Source organism: Hemibagrus wyckioides, linkage group LG22 (assembly GCF_019097595.1).
Source record: "Hemibagrus wyckioides isolate EC202008001 linkage group LG22, SWU_Hwy_1.0, whole genome shotgun sequence".
Classification (NCBI taxonomy): Eukaryota; Metazoa; Chordata; class Actinopteri; order Siluriformes; family Bagridae; genus Hemibagrus; species Hemibagrus wyckioides.
This window is the reverse complement of record NC_080731.1, coordinates 11,010,532-11,029,598: the sequence shown is the minus strand read 5'-3', so window position 1 is coordinate 11,029,598 and position 19,067 is coordinate 11,010,532. Positions and strand designations below refer to the sequence as shown.

The window sequence follows — 19,067 nt, the reverse complement described above, 5'->3', positions numbered from 1 at the left end:
CAACATCTGTCAGGCCGCTGCACAAGCTCAGGAAACACCGGTTGGCACCACAAGACTAGAGACAGAAAAATGTGGCATGTTGGCATCATTTTTAGTGCCACCATTATGAAAAGAAAAAAAAAAAGAACTACTGAAACAATATAACAATTGTGCAGATTTCACCTAGCTTATGACTTTCCAACCATTCAAAAAAGGAAAAAATCATTAGAAACGTTTTTCTTTTTTTTTTTTTTTCCTTTCTCGTGTGAAGCAATCGACAGACAAGGGGAACTTTGAGCCTCAGGCTAAAATATACAAAGAAACCACCGTACTACACTAAAAAGAAGGGGAGGAACTCAGGAAGTTGTAGAAACTTTCCTTGGGAGCATTTGTATGTCTGGCAGGGTTGGATTTTTTTGGAGTGTGATGCGTAGGGTCAAATACGGCAAAGCAATATTACTGTTAGCAAGACTTTTTTTTTTAATTTACTGGAATAGCCATAATGGATTAAAGTTCCATAATTGCAAATGTTTGGACATAAACTGTACTTTTTGGCCCAGCCAATATAGTAAATTTTCAGTCAATCTTTGCTTATTTCAGTCATTTCCACTGGAAATAATACTAGGCTGAAACTAAGGTTTGGGAGAACACGGCCTACATGACAGTATCTTCCCTCTTATCTTAAACACTATCATATACTAGGCGATGTTAACATTAGCTAGCAGTCTACTGTTATATTTCATATGAGTACGAACGGCTAATGAGCCTTCGTTGAATAGGAACTGTAACATTATGAAATATCCAAATAATTCAGATAAATAGCTGTGAATGGAACAGCCGCAGGACCTGAGGCAGTCTTGGATAAAATGGAGACACTGTCTAACTAAGAGAACTTCAGACATATTTGCCTGATGAACTCAGACTTTCAGTCTCCATAAACACTGGAGTCCTCATGACCTCCTTTTGCACTTCAGAGATAAGCTGGAAATAGACACACACTAACGTACCATCTGGACCAAAGTTAAGGTAACCTCAAAGTATATATTAATATATTAGTTAAGACAAACCTAATATTCATACGCATTCAACACATTCGACATAACACACTACCGGAGTGATAATCAAATATACAAACAGTCAGTAGGTCAAAGTATATTTGAGTAGGTTTTATGAACGTTTTAAATATAAAGGTTGACTTGGATGTCTTCGAGAGTTTCCATACGTGTATATTAGTCGTGTGACAACAGCAGCAGCAAATCATTGCCATCGTGCTGGCAGCTCTCAAAGGACAGTGTTGTCATGAGGCGCGTCCATGTTTTGCCAAGTGAAGGACAAGCGCTGATTTAAAGAGTGGTAGCCTGGATGAGCTGCCAAGACAGTGAACGCAATGAGATTTTATTCGATTAATGAATTCACCACTGTGCTGCTGTTTATCAATAGAGTCAAAATGGAATGTCATTGCTGCGAACCACTGTTGGCTATAATGGCTGGCAATAAGGGAAACAAGTGTAACAAGTTGAAAAAAATATATATACAGCTTACATTATTCATTCATCCAAAACTAAACCAGTTTAACCCACACAGACTTGGACACAGAATCAGAAATTATTATTAAATTAAATTATTAAATTATTATTTTTATTTTTTTTAGCTGTATTGGATTCCTTATATATATATATATATATATATATATATATATATATATATATATATATATATATATATATATAAATCCAGTAGGTGCAAAAAGAAATCCATCCATGATCTATATATATATATATATACATGAAATATATATATATATATATTTCCAACCTTATTTCCAATCAATGTCTGTATTGAATGCAATCCTTCAGCTTCTCAAAAGCATCTGAAATGCGATGCTATGGAAGGAATAAATAAAGATGCATGCTCTTATAGGAAAATAATAATAACGACAGAGTGGTGTAAAGCAGTCTAACAGGAAACGGAAGTGTTTTAATCCTCTTAAACCACAGTAATTTGCCAACGCTTACAGTTTTTATTTATTAAAGCATGACATGTCCTAGTTTTTAATGTTACATTTATCGTTCACAAAGCATTTGGTCCTAACCTGTTGATGCTATATACACCGATCCCCATTACCAGCCTCTCTTTTTTTCCCCCTTCCATGAAGTTAATAAAACTAAATAAATGCAGCCTGTCATGTTACTGAAAAGACCAAAGTCCTGAAAATTGAAAACAGAAAAACAAAAGCTTAGGGTTACAAAGTTCTGACACTGGAGACTCCTTCCATAAAACGTTAAAGAAGCATTTCTTTACAGGAAACTTTTATCCACTTTAAACCAGTTTGTGGAGAGCCTGCCATACAAGCTGTTATTACATATAAATGATAAGATATTAATATTAATATTAATACACAATTATATTAACAACCACATATTAATATAAACCTGTGATCTTGCATACGGTTATACTGTCATTTTAATGCAAGTCATGCTCCATGTTTTTCCAGTCACCTAGTATTCAAGTTCTTATGAATTTGCCTCCGATGATGATGATGTGTTCTGACCTGGCCATGGATTTGGAATATTAGACTTGGAAAGAGCTGAATAAAGAGACTTCATCCAGCTGCTTCTGGCTGCGGCATGTTACAAATTGGGTTTCAAAGCCAATTACACAAAATGTATACTCCCATAAAACATAAAAGTCTAGGTATGCGATTTCCTAAATGCAACTATAGTACCTGATTATAATCCTGAATGATTGCAGTTATTCTTCATTTTGTTGACGACTCAGTTTTGTATTCAGGGCTCTGTTTATGAAATTTGAGCGGGAAACACAATCCCTAAACTCTTTTAGCGTTCTCGAAAATTTACTATCAGTCAGAGCTGTCGCTATGTATTTATTTTGCTTTCATGAATTTGCTTTCGGGAGCTCTGATCTTGATAACTAGCAAGACTGACTGAAACATGGAAAAATGAATACATCTGTATATTAATTTGCTGTTGTATCTCATATTCAGTGTCTATTAAAACATACTAGGTGCTGTTTTTAGGATTAGAAGAGGAAATACTACATTATTAAATGTACTTGAGGCTGATATTAGTTTAACTATTTCCTTTGTAAGACGTTGAATTGATGGACAGTATTCGGAAAGCTTTATACTGCCCCTGCTGGCTGAGGAGTGCATTAAGCTTTCTTTCAAACATCTTTAACTTCCTTAGCAACTCCCATTAGACAAAGACTGAAAAATAACACCATGTATAGATACTAGGCTTAAAACAAATCTAAAACTTCGGAAATTTGAAAAAGTATTTTCATCATTGGGTCTTGCTGTATAGTGGCAGGGTCTTGGGGGTGAGTGGGACAAAGCACAGGTGTACTGACAAGGGAGATAAAGCCTTCACCATTGTTCAGTTAACTAGAACACCACAAGACTTTTTTTTCCCCAGGCCTGAAACGAGAGCGACGACTTGAACAAAGACGTAGTTGGTGTTGCAATGCTTATGCTTTATCTATAATGAATGAAAGGGGTAGCATTGATGTGCTGTTTGCACAATAGAACATGCAAATTACCAAAATTTATCCCACATGAGCCAACCACTGTGACCTCAGCCTCACAGTGACATGGGCAGCACAAAAATATATAACTCTCTAACAGAAGCACAGTACCGAGTAAGAGTAAGAGTAGCACTGATTAAAAGTTTTGCACTTTTTACAGTAAAGTTGCTTTTTTTTTTAAGTAACAGTGGTGTTTAAAGTAGATAAGGTTGTACTGTTGCTGAGATACCTATTGCAGTAATGCCCAAAATGTTTATAAAATTAAGCAGTCATTACTAACTTCTTGCTTGCCTTGCCTGTTTTGGTTATATATATATTAATATGTTAATATAATCGTCATTATCTTTGTAAACAAAGGATACAACGGTCAGTCGGTTGTCTGTGGACATTTAAAGGCTGCATACTTTTTAGGTTGTGTAATTCTATTTATGCAAAAGTAGTTGAGTAAACTAATTAATTGCACAAGCTCTTAATTATTTACAAGGCATAATCATTTACAAGGAAGTGTAAATTTTGCTAGTCTCAGAGCTATAGCATTGTTATGAATTTCATCTGTGTTAGGACAGAAATTGTACAATATATGGGCTTCGGATTTTCAGAAATTGCAGCTCAGTCAATCGATCTATGAAGCAATCTTAAATATAAAAAGGATCATTTAAATTATTTCATTCTAAAACGGAAAAAAAAATCTGTGATTTTTATGCTTTGGAGACATTTTGCAGGCATAGTTTCAGTCTACCTGTACCCTTCAAAGAAGCAATGCTGCAAATGAATGCACAATTATTCACCTTTATCCTGTGAAGAAACATTTCTATCCTGATGGGAGTGGTTTCAACTAGGATGACTCCTCCCCCATCACTGAACGATTTTAAAGTATGCAAATTCTATGGCCTTCACAGTCACCAGCTCCAAACCTAATTGAATACCTATGTCAGATTTTGGACTGACAGCACGCTCATCCAAACACCAAATCATCAAAACACCAGTTGAGGGAATATCTTTTGGAAGAATAGTATTCATTCCTCCATTACAGTTCCAGAGACCTGTACAATCTGTGCCAAGGCCTGACACCTTAATAAGACACCTGAAGTTGTTTTTTCCTTTAATCTGTCACCAGTCTACAGACGATAGATGAACAAGTGGGGAGGGGAAAAAGCAGACAGACAGAGAAAGAGAGAGAGTGAGAGAGAGAGAGAGGGAGAGAGAGAGAGAGAGAGAGAGAGACGTGTGATCTGGCCGTTCTCTCCCCAGTGCTGCACTGCTCAGTGTGAAGACACTGATTTGAGCGCTTGACAACATTATCAGCTTTGACAGCCAGATTGCTTTTCACATGAGCAGATTATACACATGCACAAACACACAATACAAACACACGCTCGATGATTTCTGTTTGCCAAGAGAAATGCACTGATGTTTATCATGTTCTAAGGAAATAGGAGCCTTGTTCTTCTTTCTTCCTCTAACAAAACCCATTTAGAAATGTGATGTTAATAACACACGCATTATGTATAGCGGCCGGCCAGCTGAAGAACAGCACACCGAGACATCTCCGGTGGATCACAGTGTCTAGATGTTAGCTAAAAATGAAATCCATAAAGATATTTGAATCACACATTTGAATGAATCAATCAATGAATCAGTGAATCAGTGAGTCAATGAATAAATAACTTAGGAGCATTTAAAAAAAGGATCATTCCAATAACATTTGCTCATTTTTGGTTACTGGAAAACTGACTGAAATCTCACATGATGTTAAACAAATGCATCTGTGTGTAGGGTAAATATCTTAGTATCAAGATGCATATATGGGTATTAATAGCATATGAGACATGCTATGTGGTGTGCAATTCATAAGCATATTTCAGTCTATCAGCTGAGCCAATTTCAATATTTAACCAGATCATTTACTCTGATACTACAAATAGTCTAAACATACAGGCATACATGACACAACTGGCTATTGTTTGCCTCATTTTTATTTTCATAGTGCAATTTAGATCAGGGCTCTGAAATTGTTAGTTCACCAATTTACCAAATCCTTCATTCTGCAGGGCATCTGATAAATAGCTAAAATAGACAGAAGTCTATAGACGTGACTATAATAAAAGTTTACATGTTTTATTTACAGGTACATGTATATTTTGGATCCCCAAAGTACAACCACCAGATGCTGGGCAGGGACAGTGAACCTTAGGCATTTTGCAGCTACATTACAGACATGTTCCTATGAGAAAGCTACATACTAAAGATACACACCTCAGCGACAGAGTCGTACTCTGAAAGTTTCGGCTTAATATCTTTTTTTGGGTAATATTATGACAGCTTGAAATTTCAAATGGAAGAAGAAAGAGCAGGACTCATAGGAATTAAGGCTCTGATGTAGGATCAGTAACAGATGGTTCATACAACGAAATATCTAAGGATGTTAAATCTGTTCCTGTTAGGAGTTTTAACTATGCAGATTCCCAGGCTTCGTTATATATATATAAAAGAAAAACTAGATAAAAGAATCATAAACAACATCATGCAAAGTGTTGTTTGGGTGAGAAAGGTAGTAATTTTTTTTCCTCTCTCCAGTATACAAGACAGCATATGTGTACAGAAGTATGTCCATAACACCTGCCTGACAAAGCATGTTGTGAGTCCAAGGAATTGCGAAAGCCAATCAAATGTGAGCGCTGCAAAGACAGTTCGTCTCTGATTGACTCCCTCTAGGACCTTCTCACCTCATACATATGCACAAGACAGCTTAGTGTTTCTTTCTTTTTCTTTTTTTTCTTTTTACCCCATTCAATCTGAGCAACATGAACAGCACCCCTTGGTCCTAATACAGAAATAACAGAAATATGTTGCAGGACTAAATGAATCTTTTTTGTTCTTCCTCTTCTTTTCATCTCTACCAGATGCCAACCAAGATAAGCGCGAGCGCACACTGAAAATCCAAAAGGCGTTTCTAGAGCGGCTGCATGCGTGACGATCTGGAGGAGTGAGTGATTGAGCTGAAGGAACTGCGAATGTGGTGGGTGAGACATAAAGTTTCCAAACTTGCAGAAAAGTCAGCTAATAACTGCTTTACATCACTGCCTGTGCTTTACAACCCATGAAACTGACAGAAATTTCATTAGCATTAACACGTTAGGTGTACATTATAAGTCTGGCAGAAATGACGGAAGGATCTTGTGCTTTAAAGCAGGTCTGTAGCTGCTGCAACCACAGCCTATTGATTCGAATGCCTGAATAACAAGAGGAAATGCTTCTCAAGCTCACATTTAGTTGGGACCCAGAGGTGGGATCCCATGTAAACTGACACCAGCAGGTCTGGTTGCAGTCTGTCAGGCAGATTACCTGCTTTGATTAATTTATTAACCTGTTTGATGTTTTACCTCTGACTCTAGTGTCTGTCGCTGAACTACACTAGAAACACAGACCTGTCATGCAGAAGCTGGATTTAGTAATGCAATAAGTCTGTGAAGAAATATAGAAACAGACGTCAGTGTTTTCGGGATCTGAGGAGGAACTGAAAGAACTACTATAATCATGGTTTCTGTTCTCTCATCAAACCTCTCAGCATTACTATACAATGTTATGTGCAACCAAGTCTGAGCACAGTGGTCATGTATAAATTATTCCAGCCTATTACTTAGCCTCAGCATGATTTGTCTTCGGGATATTAACCCGGCGAATGTTTTCGAATCACAGCATGCTTGTTCATGTTTAGCATCTGTGTCAGCTGTAATCAAAATAAAGGAGATAAAGGAAACCTGTTGAAAGATGAGCTGGGGGATGGAGGTACAAACAACAACCTGGAAACAATCAATAAAAAGCTTTCAATGCATCAAGGAAACTGAGGTATCAACATAAACATAATAATAATAATAATAGTAATAGTAATAATAATAATAATAATAGTTGTTAATTCAATACTGAGGATTTTGTTGTTTAATTTAGTATTCATTATTTATTTATTCATTTTTTTAAAAAATACGTTGCATGTACCATATGCATGAGACAACAGACTATTGTAATAATGTGCAATAATGTGACCAATGTAAGCATCTAAGTTATAACCAGGGGCTTTAAAAGGATAAATAAGGCTCCAGTGGCAAGATACAGTTTACCTGTTGAACACACACCTAGAGCTGAATTAACTGTATAAGTGTTCATTAAAAATTTTCTAGGTCTCTAGACATCACACACACACACTCACTCACTCACACACACACACACACAATAAATACAGTCATTCTTTTTTATTCATATTATTTTATTTAACTTCGCACACTTAAAAGTACGCACACTTCTCACACTTTAGTACTACTTCTACGGTCACACTTATTTCCCAAGTACGCCTGAGTGTACTAGGTATTTGTTGACAGTTGATAATGATCCTATTGTGAACGCTCACACTTCTACATTGCACTTTTCTGCTCCTCGTGTTATTCCTACAGTGTGTAATTTTTACATTTATTCAGAATCAGAATCAGCTTTATTTCCCAAGTATGCCTGAGTGTACTAGGTATTTGTTGACGGTTGATAATGATCCTACTGTGAACGCTCACACTTCAACGTACAAAACTACAACACAGTGCTGGACATGGAGTAATTTAGGGAAAAAAAAGACCCTAATGATAGCTACTACATGACAGTTTACAGTGCAAACATAACACTATCTTAATGACCACTCACACAGAACACAGTGCAAACATAAGACATGCTTAAAAAATCACTCACACGAACAGATCACTTCTGTGTGAACTGTCAGCTTTTTTTTTTTTTTTTTTTTACTTTAATGTCCAATTGATATGATTTAAATTATTACTGAAGGTATGAAGATGCATAGTAGAGGTACAACACAGCGACAAGTAAAAGTACAGGCTGGTACCTTTATTTGTGCGCGTGCACACACTCAGTTAGTGTCTATAAAACTTCTCCGTCAATTCTGCGCTCTTCAGGCCTGTGCATGGGAACAACGACCCTGTTTAATTCCCAAACGAGTGAAAAGGTGTCCGGAGTAGGCTTCACGCGCTTCTCCAGGTATGAGATAGAGATAGAAGATAATAAGGCGTTATTACGCGTGGGGTGGGTGTTTTTTTTTTTTGCCTTCATTAAAACACGGGAGTGATGTGAGCCCGCCCCCACTTCATGAGTAAACCCGATTAGTTGTCGTGGCGCGGAGAGGGCGAGGGAGAGGCACGCGCCGCTGACTGAGGGGGAGAGAAGTGCACGAGCGGAGCAGAGCTGAACATCCTTCAGCTGCAGCCTCTACCGGTAGACGCGAACGGCGCGAGACACACACCAGCTTCACGCGACAATCCCGCTGCCGTGTTCGTTTCACACACACACAAAAAAGCGACACTCTTGCCCGCGTGGCGTGTCGTTTTGTTTTCTCTTCTTTGTTTTTTTTTGTTTTGTTTTGTTTTTGAGTTTCTTCCCCATCCGTGGTGGATTTAAAAAAAAAAAGCTAAGCGAAGGTCCCAAGTCCACCCCGGCTTCCCTAGACGCCTTTCCGCGTTCTGTCACTCCGGCGGGAAGGACGGACGCTCCACCGGCCACATTTCATACAGAATGAAGTAAGTAAACGTCTGCACGAGATAGTGACAATGTTTTGCGTCTTGTCGCTGTAATGTGTTTCTTTCAGTGTTAGACTATTCCAGAGATCATTGTGAAGGAGCTAAGTAGACTCTTGCGCGTGCCACTTCCAAGTAAAAGTTGTCAGGCTCTCGTGAGGTCACCGTTACATTTTCAGCTCTCACGCGACGGTAAATTAGGCTTTTACCAAAGGTTTATTTTTACTTTAGAATATAGGCGCGTGATATTGTTTTAAAAGACTCAGATTGCTTTGACCTTGTAGTTCTGACAGGTTTACTATAATTCCACAAACGCGTTATAACATCTACAGTAAACGGGAGTGATATTTGAAAGCCCCAGTTATTAATGTGTTATAAATGTAGAACAGCTCCTGTATTGACCTTATTATTAAGAATATAACGGAGATGAGAGATGAACCGGGTCACAGCACACAGCGGTGTGTTACTACTGCTCTGCTCACATCTTCTCTCTCAACTTACTGAAGCTAAAATCTTATAAATATTATTATCATATTATTATCATTTCTTTCACGACTAGTTGAAAACTTCAGAAAGTTCTGGCCTCATATTATTACATTTCTTTTGACTCAAAGTCTCTGGACATGTGCGTATTATTGCTGTAGATCTGTTGATGGGGGGGATGTATCGTGTAAAAGGTCATTCATTTTATTATACAGACTTTAAATTTAAAGTTTTTGCATTTCCATGTTATTTTAAATGTTTGTCTAAGGTGTAAGGGCATAAATACTGTCATTTAAATCACTGTAACCAGTCCACATAATATAAAATTTAATTTTTATTTTAATAATTCATTATTATTATTATTATTATTATTATTATTATTATTAGAAAAAAGCTGGTCATATTGATATTTGGTGTTTGAAAAAAAACAGGCAAAAGTATATATAGTGCAGTTAAAGCTTATTAAGCATTTATTTATTTCAAACATGATCCAACCCATCGCTATCACAGTATTTTTAAATTTACAAATAAATAAATAAATAAATAACCCTAGTAATACAGAGTACATTAACATTCGCATGTCTAAAAATCATGGAGAAATTTAGCAATATGTAAACACATACTGAGTTGACCTACCCACGTTATTTTGCTTGAAATTCTATCTGCAAACCCTAAAGTTCATAAAATGTGCTCTTCCTCACAGGGATTAAAGTGGAATATAAATATTGCTGGTAATAAGATTTTGGTGCGTCTCCGAGTTTGATTTCTCTCGTTGCCTTTTTACGTCCTTAATTAAACAGGTAACCTCAAAATATCACTGTTTGATATAATAATTAAATAGGGTTTATGAGCAATATGCGATATGAGTTGTATGATTAGGAGAGTACTTTTGAGCGTCGCATCTGTATTGAAACTTTGAGCAAGGAGGTTTGGCCGCAAGAGTTCAGTGCATTGTACAGTCTACAGTCTGTCATTTTAAAGAGATTTTATATATATATATATATATATATATATATATATATATATATATATATATATATATATATATATATATATATATATAAACATTGCTTCAAAATGAGTTTCAGGGTTTACTGTAAACTATGTGTTTACTAGACAAAAGTGACCTGAGACACACTGTGTGAACCTGTTTCCTCTGATACTAAATGCAATCAATGAAGCTCCGCTTTGTGTGTGTGTGCGTGTGTGTGTGTGTGTACATGTCTCACCTGTTGTTCTCTTGGGATTTAGAGTTTGGCTAATCTGCCCAGCAGGAAGGTGAACACACTCACATGTTAACATGAAGATATACAGAAAGCTCTCTCTTTCCCTCTCTCTCCCTCTCTCTCTTTCTCTCTATCTCTCTTTCTCACACACACACACACACACACACATACGCACATGCACACAGGTCCTCCTCAGACCTGTCGTCTCCGGGAAATCACTAGGGATTTTGCCAGTGTCGATTCACAAAACCAACAGTGACAACATGGCCTTACAGTTCCCCCAAAGAGCGGGATTAGCTCCACACGTGTCACCAGGATTGGCTAGAGGACCTAAACCGATTGTCAGGGGCATGGAGCACACAGTGTGTATCAGACACACAATACTGTAACACCTGCTGGGAATTTTGCTGTTCAGATTTTGAACTGTAGCTCTAGTTCAAATTCATCATCTTTTAAACTATTGTAATGGTGCTTGGATATCTAATTAGTGAGAGGAAATCATAGAGGCATTCCTGTTAAAACTTTAAATGCTAACTTGCCACCATCAGAATTAAAGTATTTAATGGCCCACATTATTATGCTTCAGAGTTTAGCTTAGGAAAAGTCCATAAATGTTTGTCAGGGGCATAAAGAGTTTACAAAAATGTTTCCATTTGCAATTTCAGATTGGCAAGATCTAGCAGTAATTAGTAATTAGAAGCAATTGCACTTTTCTTGCCCAGAGGTAAGGAAATCAGTGTGTCTTGCAGTTTTGTGACTGCTTATTTATCTTTTGCACAAAGGGGAGCCTTCTTATAAAGTACTTCATGGTGGCATGTGTGAGCAAATGCATTTGTTAAATGCAAACGATTTTCACTGTCGATTGAGCAAAATTTATTTCAAGTGCCTTTGCCCGTCACTCTGTGATCTTTGCCTTCGAGGTTAGCGAATGTTTATTTTTAATGCTTAAGCTCGGAGGCAAACGCGTAAGTCTCAGTAAGTTTCCAGCGCAAACAGGTGATTAAGCCGCTCTAAGAAAAAGTGAACTTTTTATTACTATAACTTGTTTATGGAAACTGTTATTGAGATTTGTTTACTGATATTATTATAATTTTTTTGTACTATTTTTTATTTCTTTCTATTGTCTAATTATTTTAATTTACACACAGCCTGATTCAGACCGGTAAATTTGCACTTGAATGTATACGATGCATCAGCGTCAGGGAAATGTACCCAAAAGTACCTAATCCTGTCCTGGTGACTTTCGTCTCTGCCTTTGCCTCTATCTAGTAATTACCAGTGATCCCTGGCAATGCTCTTTCAGTGGAACAGGGAAGAGACTATATGGGTTTTGTTTGGCAGGGGTGTTTGTGAGATCACAGAGGAATTAAACTGCCTTTGATGTCTGCTTACATTGTAAAACATATTTCAGAATATTTCAGCATAATGTCGAGCTGAACAATGCTCGTTTCCAAAGCTCTGCCATGTGTTACGGGCTCATTCTCATGCTATACACCGTTGCTGCGTGTATGCTTGGGTGGAGTCCTGCGAGGTGCATGCAGGAAGGTAGGGTGGGCGTCAGGGTTGTGCCGGAGTTTGGTACATTTTTTGTCTGTGGTTGTGTACGCGCAGACAGAGAAGAGCTGTGAAAGACGACCGAGCCGACTTGAAAGAGGCTGTGTGATGTGGAAGGTGCGAATGTGTACAGTTATGAAGACAGCATGATTCTAATCTTATCATCCATATGACTGAATCTTATGCAGTAAGAATATCATGCTAAATAGCACTGTAAAGTACTGAAGGAACCTCCTGTTTGCTCCTAGGGCCTCTGTGTCACGCACATGCATTGCACTGGGTGGTCTGAAAAAGTCAAAACCGCTGGCGTTCCTCACCAGTATTTAATATCTCCGACGATGTCCAAGTGTCCTGATTGCACACAGTTATGGAAAAGGAGGAGAGAAACGAATAGGCACAGATAAGAGAGGAAAAATGTTAAGAGAAGAATTTTAAATATTGGATCACCCCTACATGGAGAAGCCTCTAAGAAGATTTCCTTTTTTTTCCTTTTTAGCAACATATGTGCTCGTTGTCAGTGTGAGCATGCACTAGTTAAAGGCACGAAGCTCTCGTTCGTTTATTGCTGTTTTATTTTTGGTAGCTGACCCTAGCTTAAAATCAGATGACATTTCAAATATAACCTGTAAATGATAATGGCTCCCTGAGATCCTGATTTTATGGTGATTCGGACCACTCGGCGAAACCCACCCAGAACTGCAACTCTTCTTTAATATGTTCAGCCTGGTGTGTTTGTCAAGTGCACTCCTCAGCAAGAGCGACTCTAGGTCCCATCATGAAGCAGTAGCATGTCACAGAACTATCGTAGTGCTGGCTAATGCCCAAGAAATGCTGAAAAATAAGTGAAAAAAAATGAGATGCAGAAGGAAGTGTGTGGGGGGGGATGCTGAAATATTTTCCAGCGAATGTAATTTATCTTTGTCAGTGGGGGCAGCATAGCCCTGTCACTCTGTAACATCCTCTGGTGGGAGTGAAGGAGGGGGACAGAGGGCCCTCTGTGTCCTGGCCAGGAGCAGCATCCATCTGAAAAGCCGCCGTCAGACTAGCACAGGGGATATTTTTAGTAGATCCTGTCTCCACAATGGGCTCGGAAGGTGGAGGCCCTTGAGCCGCTTTTTTCAAAGGGGGTCGTGACACATTTATTTTATCATGCACTATACTCATGTTCTTGTTAGCCAGCACTGAAAAACACTACAGTAGCTGCACTGGGATGAAACACGACGAGCGTGAATCACCTTTGCTGTTTGAGTGTAGAGAGTAAAAAGGGGTAAAGTTTTTGTTCCATTCTTGGTTGAGTTTTAGGCAGCACGTGCACTGCATTAGTGCGCCGCACAGCCTTTTCTGTGTTTTTTTGCCGCACACACCTGTATATATTTCCACAGTCATCTGCGCCTTTATCAGCACCACCCTGTCATCGAAGCAGGGGGCTGGAGTGGCAAGAGAAAAGGATGCGCAGTGGACGCGCTGTGAGTGGGGCAAAAAAAAAAGGGAGTGAGAAAGAAATGGAAGGAGGGAGAGAAAGAGAGGAGAGGCGTGTGAGGGGCTGGCGTTATGACACTTCATGCCTTTGTGTTTGGGGTGGCTGCTGTACAGGGCCCTTCAACAGGCTGTCACCTCGCGCCCCATCAACTGAGCCTGCTTCTGCTTCTGGCTCCCTCCTTCAGGCTGCTGTAGCCTTAAATCTGCACACATAGAAAGCAACTTTAATTTATAGCGTACCTGATTAATAGGAAATCATTTTACTCTTTCAATACAGTGAACAATGCAGCATGTATGAGTGTTTTGAGAAGTGGCCATTATCTATACTTTTATAATACTGATTGTAATTGTACTAATTAAATATCGAAATCTATTTTTCACTTACTTTCAATTTTGCTAAACAGAAATATCCTTCGATTTGTGTTTTCTTTTAAATAGGGCACTAATGTTGCCACTTTGTCAGCAAACCTAAATACCATCCTATGAATCATGTATTGTATAAATGTCTTTGCCTATTGCCCATCCCTATTCGACAGACATCTGGGTTTCCATTATAGGTGTTTCATTTAGATGTAATTCTTTCCACTTTTTTTTATTCGGAGAATTGCTGAGTAAGAGAACAGGCCCTTCACGCTGTGGATTTGACTCAATCACTGCTGACTTGCACTCTGTTCTTTAAAACCATTGTTTTCAATGCTTAGCATCCATTTACTTGTCCACCATCTATAGTTTCTTCTAACTATGTGATGAAAATAGAGAGAGAGTAAATGGTTTATTAAAGATGTCTTTCTTTCTTTCTTTCTTTCTTTCTTTCTTTCTTTCCTGTCCGCAGCACAGTGTGTTTACTTTGATGTATGACTTTTCTTCCAGTAGTTCCTCCGAAGTGCAGCCAATGATGTCATTAATTTTATTACAGATGCACTGTCTGGAAAAGGAGAGAAGGAAAGAAGGGGGAGAGAGAAAGAGAGGAAATGTGCAGTGCAGAGTTGTATGCATAATGAATGAGAGGAGCACTTCATTTGAAACTTCAAGGTTTGGTGGAAGAGCAGCGAAGAGAAGAGAGGAGAAGGAGAAAGATTAGAGAAAGAATGACAAAATGAGAAAGAGAGACAGAAAGAAAGATGGAGAGAAAGAAAAAGAGAGAGAGAGAGAGAGATGCGAAAGCGAGAGGGACCTTGCTTCTCTCTGAATGAGTGGACTTGCGGGGGTGGTTGCGTTCACCTGCAGCTGCTCCTGTAGGCCCCAGTGGAAAAACAAATAACCTTGTGTGGTTATAACTGTGTGTGTGTGTGTCTGTGTGTGTGTGCACATGTGTGTATATGTCTATGCGTGTGTGTTCAACCCTGACAATCAAGGAGCTCCCATGTCAGAGTGCAAGTAACACGGGCGTGGTATTAAGCTTGCTAGCTTGCCTGCGGCCCGTACTTCCTAAACAGCGCTGTCCCGACAGAAATAGCTCAGCCGTGAGATTAACTTTTCTCCCCTCGTGATCGCCCACGCTCGGCTCGTCCCGTGTGCGCGCGCGCCGGTGGCTACCTGTGTGAGCTCACAGTATTGTTGAGTTAAAAATGGTGGCTGTATTATTTTTGGACCAGAGCTGTGAATAGGTTTATAAATAGCAGAGGAAGTGAGGGGATCCATGCCGAGACTCTGGCTACCTTTGCAGTTCCACTGACATCCAGCACCCGTGTGTCTCTCTCCCTTTCTTCCAGCTCTCATTGCTTCGTTTGGTGAACTTCATTTGATATATATTCTACCATTTTTTCCCGACCACATAAAACACCCCTGCATGTGGTGAAACCGGTGTTAATAAAGGCAAGTTCTTGCGTAGATGCAATCAGTTCCATGTCCACAACATGCCTTATTTATATACATGAATCATTTATTTCATTTCTTCATAAATTCTGTGGACTGAAATACACTCACTAAGTTGCTCACCCACTACCTATACACACGGTGTGGGTGATATGACAATATGCTGCTGTTATTGCAAGAAATTACATCACATTATGCTTTTGCGAACGCATTGTGGGGATCATGTGCCTATGTAGAACACTGCAAACTTCTTAAAGTGTTTTCAGCCAGTTGTAGAGAGTGTGAAGGCAACAAGCTCATGAATAAAATATTATGAAGCTGATTAAACATATGGTTCTTACAATTTGGCACTGCTTTGTTGGTGCATTTCGTGTTTTGCAACACGGTGGCAAGCCTCAGAAAAAAACAGAAAAAAAACAAAGGTTGAGATGCATGTGAAGTATTGGATAACTGTCTTCAAGCATTGTGTTGTATTTTTGTCGTTTTTGTCGCCCAACCAACTAAAACACAAAACAAAATATGATGTAAGATTTGTATTTTTATTCGGAGGAAATTTTAAGGTGTGGCCTAATATTAATGTTCTTTTTTTGTTTTAGTCTAGCATTGTCGAGGATTGAAATGAATGGTGTAGTGTTATTCGATGTGACTCTGAAAACATCCTTACAGATTCACACAATCTGTATCTGTCTCCTGCAGGGACGTTCTTTAGGCCGATAAATTATAAGCTAGAAGGAGAGAGTGACAGTGACAGCAGAATGATAGCGATACAGAGTGGACAAAGGCCCTGCACCCACTTCCTGTCACCTTTGAAATAAATACATCTGACTAAATACACACAGCATTTGGTATAATGTTTCAGGACACGTCTCTGCTATTGAAAAAATAAAAATAAAAAAAAAGTTGTACTGAAACAAGCATAGTGATTGAGATACTTTGCCTCTGTAATCTGAGGCCTGATCTTCCTGAACTAGTGCATCTTTAGCAATAAAAAATATTTATTGCATTTTCATAGTAATTAGGCAGGATTTTTACCCCCCACCCCACCGCCTCACCCATCTATCCATCTCACTGTCTGATGCTTTGTGCGCTAATTAAGCTGGCCAATTGCAGAAAGCACATGATTTTTCTTACCAGGGAAAATGCCTTATTTTCATTTTTTATCAAATCTCTGCCATGCAGCATGTTGATGACCCATTTCTCAGATTGTTCAGAAAACAAGAGCAATGTGAACTCCATGGGGATTACCCTACACGACAGAGCGCGTGCAAGAGAGATAGTGAGCGCGATAGAAAGGGGAGAACAATTGTTAATTTTCAGTGGGATATGGATTTGATTTATTTCAATTGCCCTCCTCTTCCTTCTCAATGCTAACCTCTCTCTCTCTCTCTCTCTCACACACACACACACACACAACCCATGCATCTCCCTCCTCCACTAATGTTAGCACGGATTAGCTTCCGCTGTTGCAATAGCCCCCTCGGTTAATTACATGTGTAATGAGTTGTTTATTTGGGATAATGCGCAGCAGGAGCGCTGGCCCAAGTGCTGCAGCCAGGAGCAGACCCAGGCACACTGAGGCAGAGTGAGGGATATGTTGGAGGAAAGGACGATAACAGAAAAACTGGGGGAGAGTTATCAGTGTGAGCTCGGAAGGTGGACCAGGCGAGCGGGTGGGGGGGGGGTGTTTGTGGGGGATGAGTGAGTAGTCTCTCTTGCATTCTCAGTCCATCCTGGAGTCAAACGACCTCAGGACTTTTCTCAGGGTGGAGAAACACAGAAAAAAGGAGGGCCAATAGCTCGGAAAACACACTCATGTCAACAAAAAGGGAAAGCAAAGTTCACAGAAGAGGGAATGAGGGATGTGTGCCCAGCAGTGGTGTAAGGGAGTGGAAAAGACTGTGGGTGCGAGTATAGATGAGGGAGGGAGGGAGAGAGAGGAAGAGAAGGGAGAGACAGATTCTGCTATCATTAGCCGAAGGGGACAGGCGAGGTTATGTGAACGGTGCAGCTGGAGAGGGTGCAGAGGGAATTGGTGCATGTCTCTGCACTGAGTGGCTGAGGCCTTGTGAACCAGCTTCCCTCCCCCTTCTACGCAGCCTGCACTTTCCCAAAGCAACCTAATAAAACAAAAAAACAAAAAAAGTAGCAGAGATGGAGAGGATAAGGTTCTGGAGCAGGATCCAAAACACACATACATACACACTTGATTTATACACCAATGGCTGTAGGCACTTGCCTCTCCTTGTTTTCTTTCCTCTTGTTATCAGCCGGATCAAGAAACACACAGTATTCAGCGGGAGCTAGCGATTAGCGTCAGAATAACAGTAATTAGAAGGGTCATTATTTTTTGATACCCTCCCCCAAACAAGGATGTAGTAGCCTTCTTTCTCTCTCTCTCTCTCTCTCTCTCTCTCTCTTTTTTTTTTTAAATTCAACTGAAAAGATTTTTTTTTAAATTTGTCCTGCTTTGCTTTATGCCTTTTTTCACTGGGCCATTACAGAGAAAATGAACAAGAAGCACTAGCCAGGCAAATCAGCACAGAGCATCAGACAGGCTAAAAGACCCAAACTTTCCTTGTCACCCTTTTGTGATCTCATGCAAGAAAACAGAAAGGAAAAAAAAACACGCCTGCCACAGCTGCGAAACACAAGAATCACACTGCAAAGGAGGCTATGCAAATGTGTACAGGCCCGCCACCAAATCCAACAACAAGGAAAAAATACATACACATCACACATCATAGTTCACAAGCTATTCCTACAAAAAGGCAGAACAGATGCTTTTGAGAGGAAAAAGGATATAAAATACGTCATAAAAGTTTTTTTTTATTCATACAGGAGGAGACTCTTCTCATACAGAAGGAGAGGTAGGAAGGAAAGAAGTAGGAATTTATCGGCAATGATGACATGTTCACCGAACAATATATAATACACCCTACAGATTTTTCAATATTAGTCAGGTCATGCCTCGTTTGCTATTTGCAAAAATAGGAGGGCTGCTAGGTGGGGGTTGTGGTAGTCATATGAATGTTTTAAACGATATGTGTGTAAGATATGTATGTAAATCAATTCAAAATGTCCAGCCCACTCTAAACCGTATTACGCTCTCGTTCTGAAGCGTTAAGCATCAACACAGTGCAAATCCAGTCAGTGTTGCACCTCGCCTTGCTCTCCTCTTAAGCCTTTAGTTTTTTTTTTTTCCTTTCAAAGTTTGGGCCTGGTTGATTCGCCACAGCTGTGTGGACTCTTTAATCAGATGCTATCTTTTTGCCCATTTACCCTGCCACCCTTCCACTGTCATTCCCCCCACCCCGCTCGTAGGCCTTCCTCTTCCCCTAACGCATTTTAATTGGTTGCTTTCTGTGACAAATTATGAGGGCTCGCTTTGATGAGGTCGGCCCGAGTTGTTGCCAGAACGGAG

General features: G+C 39.4%; 1 protein-coding gene across 6 annotated transcripts in view; it reads left to right on the top strand.

Moving 5' to 3' along the window:
- Positions 1-19,067, top strand: part of mef2cb (myocyte enhancer factor 2cb) — a 65,096-nt gene that overhangs the window by 3,715 nt on the left and 42,314 nt on the right. For 2 of the 6 annotated variants that reach the window (XM_058375214.1, XM_058375212.1), the window contains exon 1: positions 8,542-9,092. The gene's annotated coding sequence lies outside the window, so the exon portion shown is untranslated. Of the gene's footprint in view, positions 1-6,425; positions 6,542-8,541; positions 9,093-19,067 lie in introns of those variants that run through there. The other 4 variants (XM_058375211.1, XM_058375215.1, XM_058375209.1 and 1 more) reach the window with 4 other exon arrangements.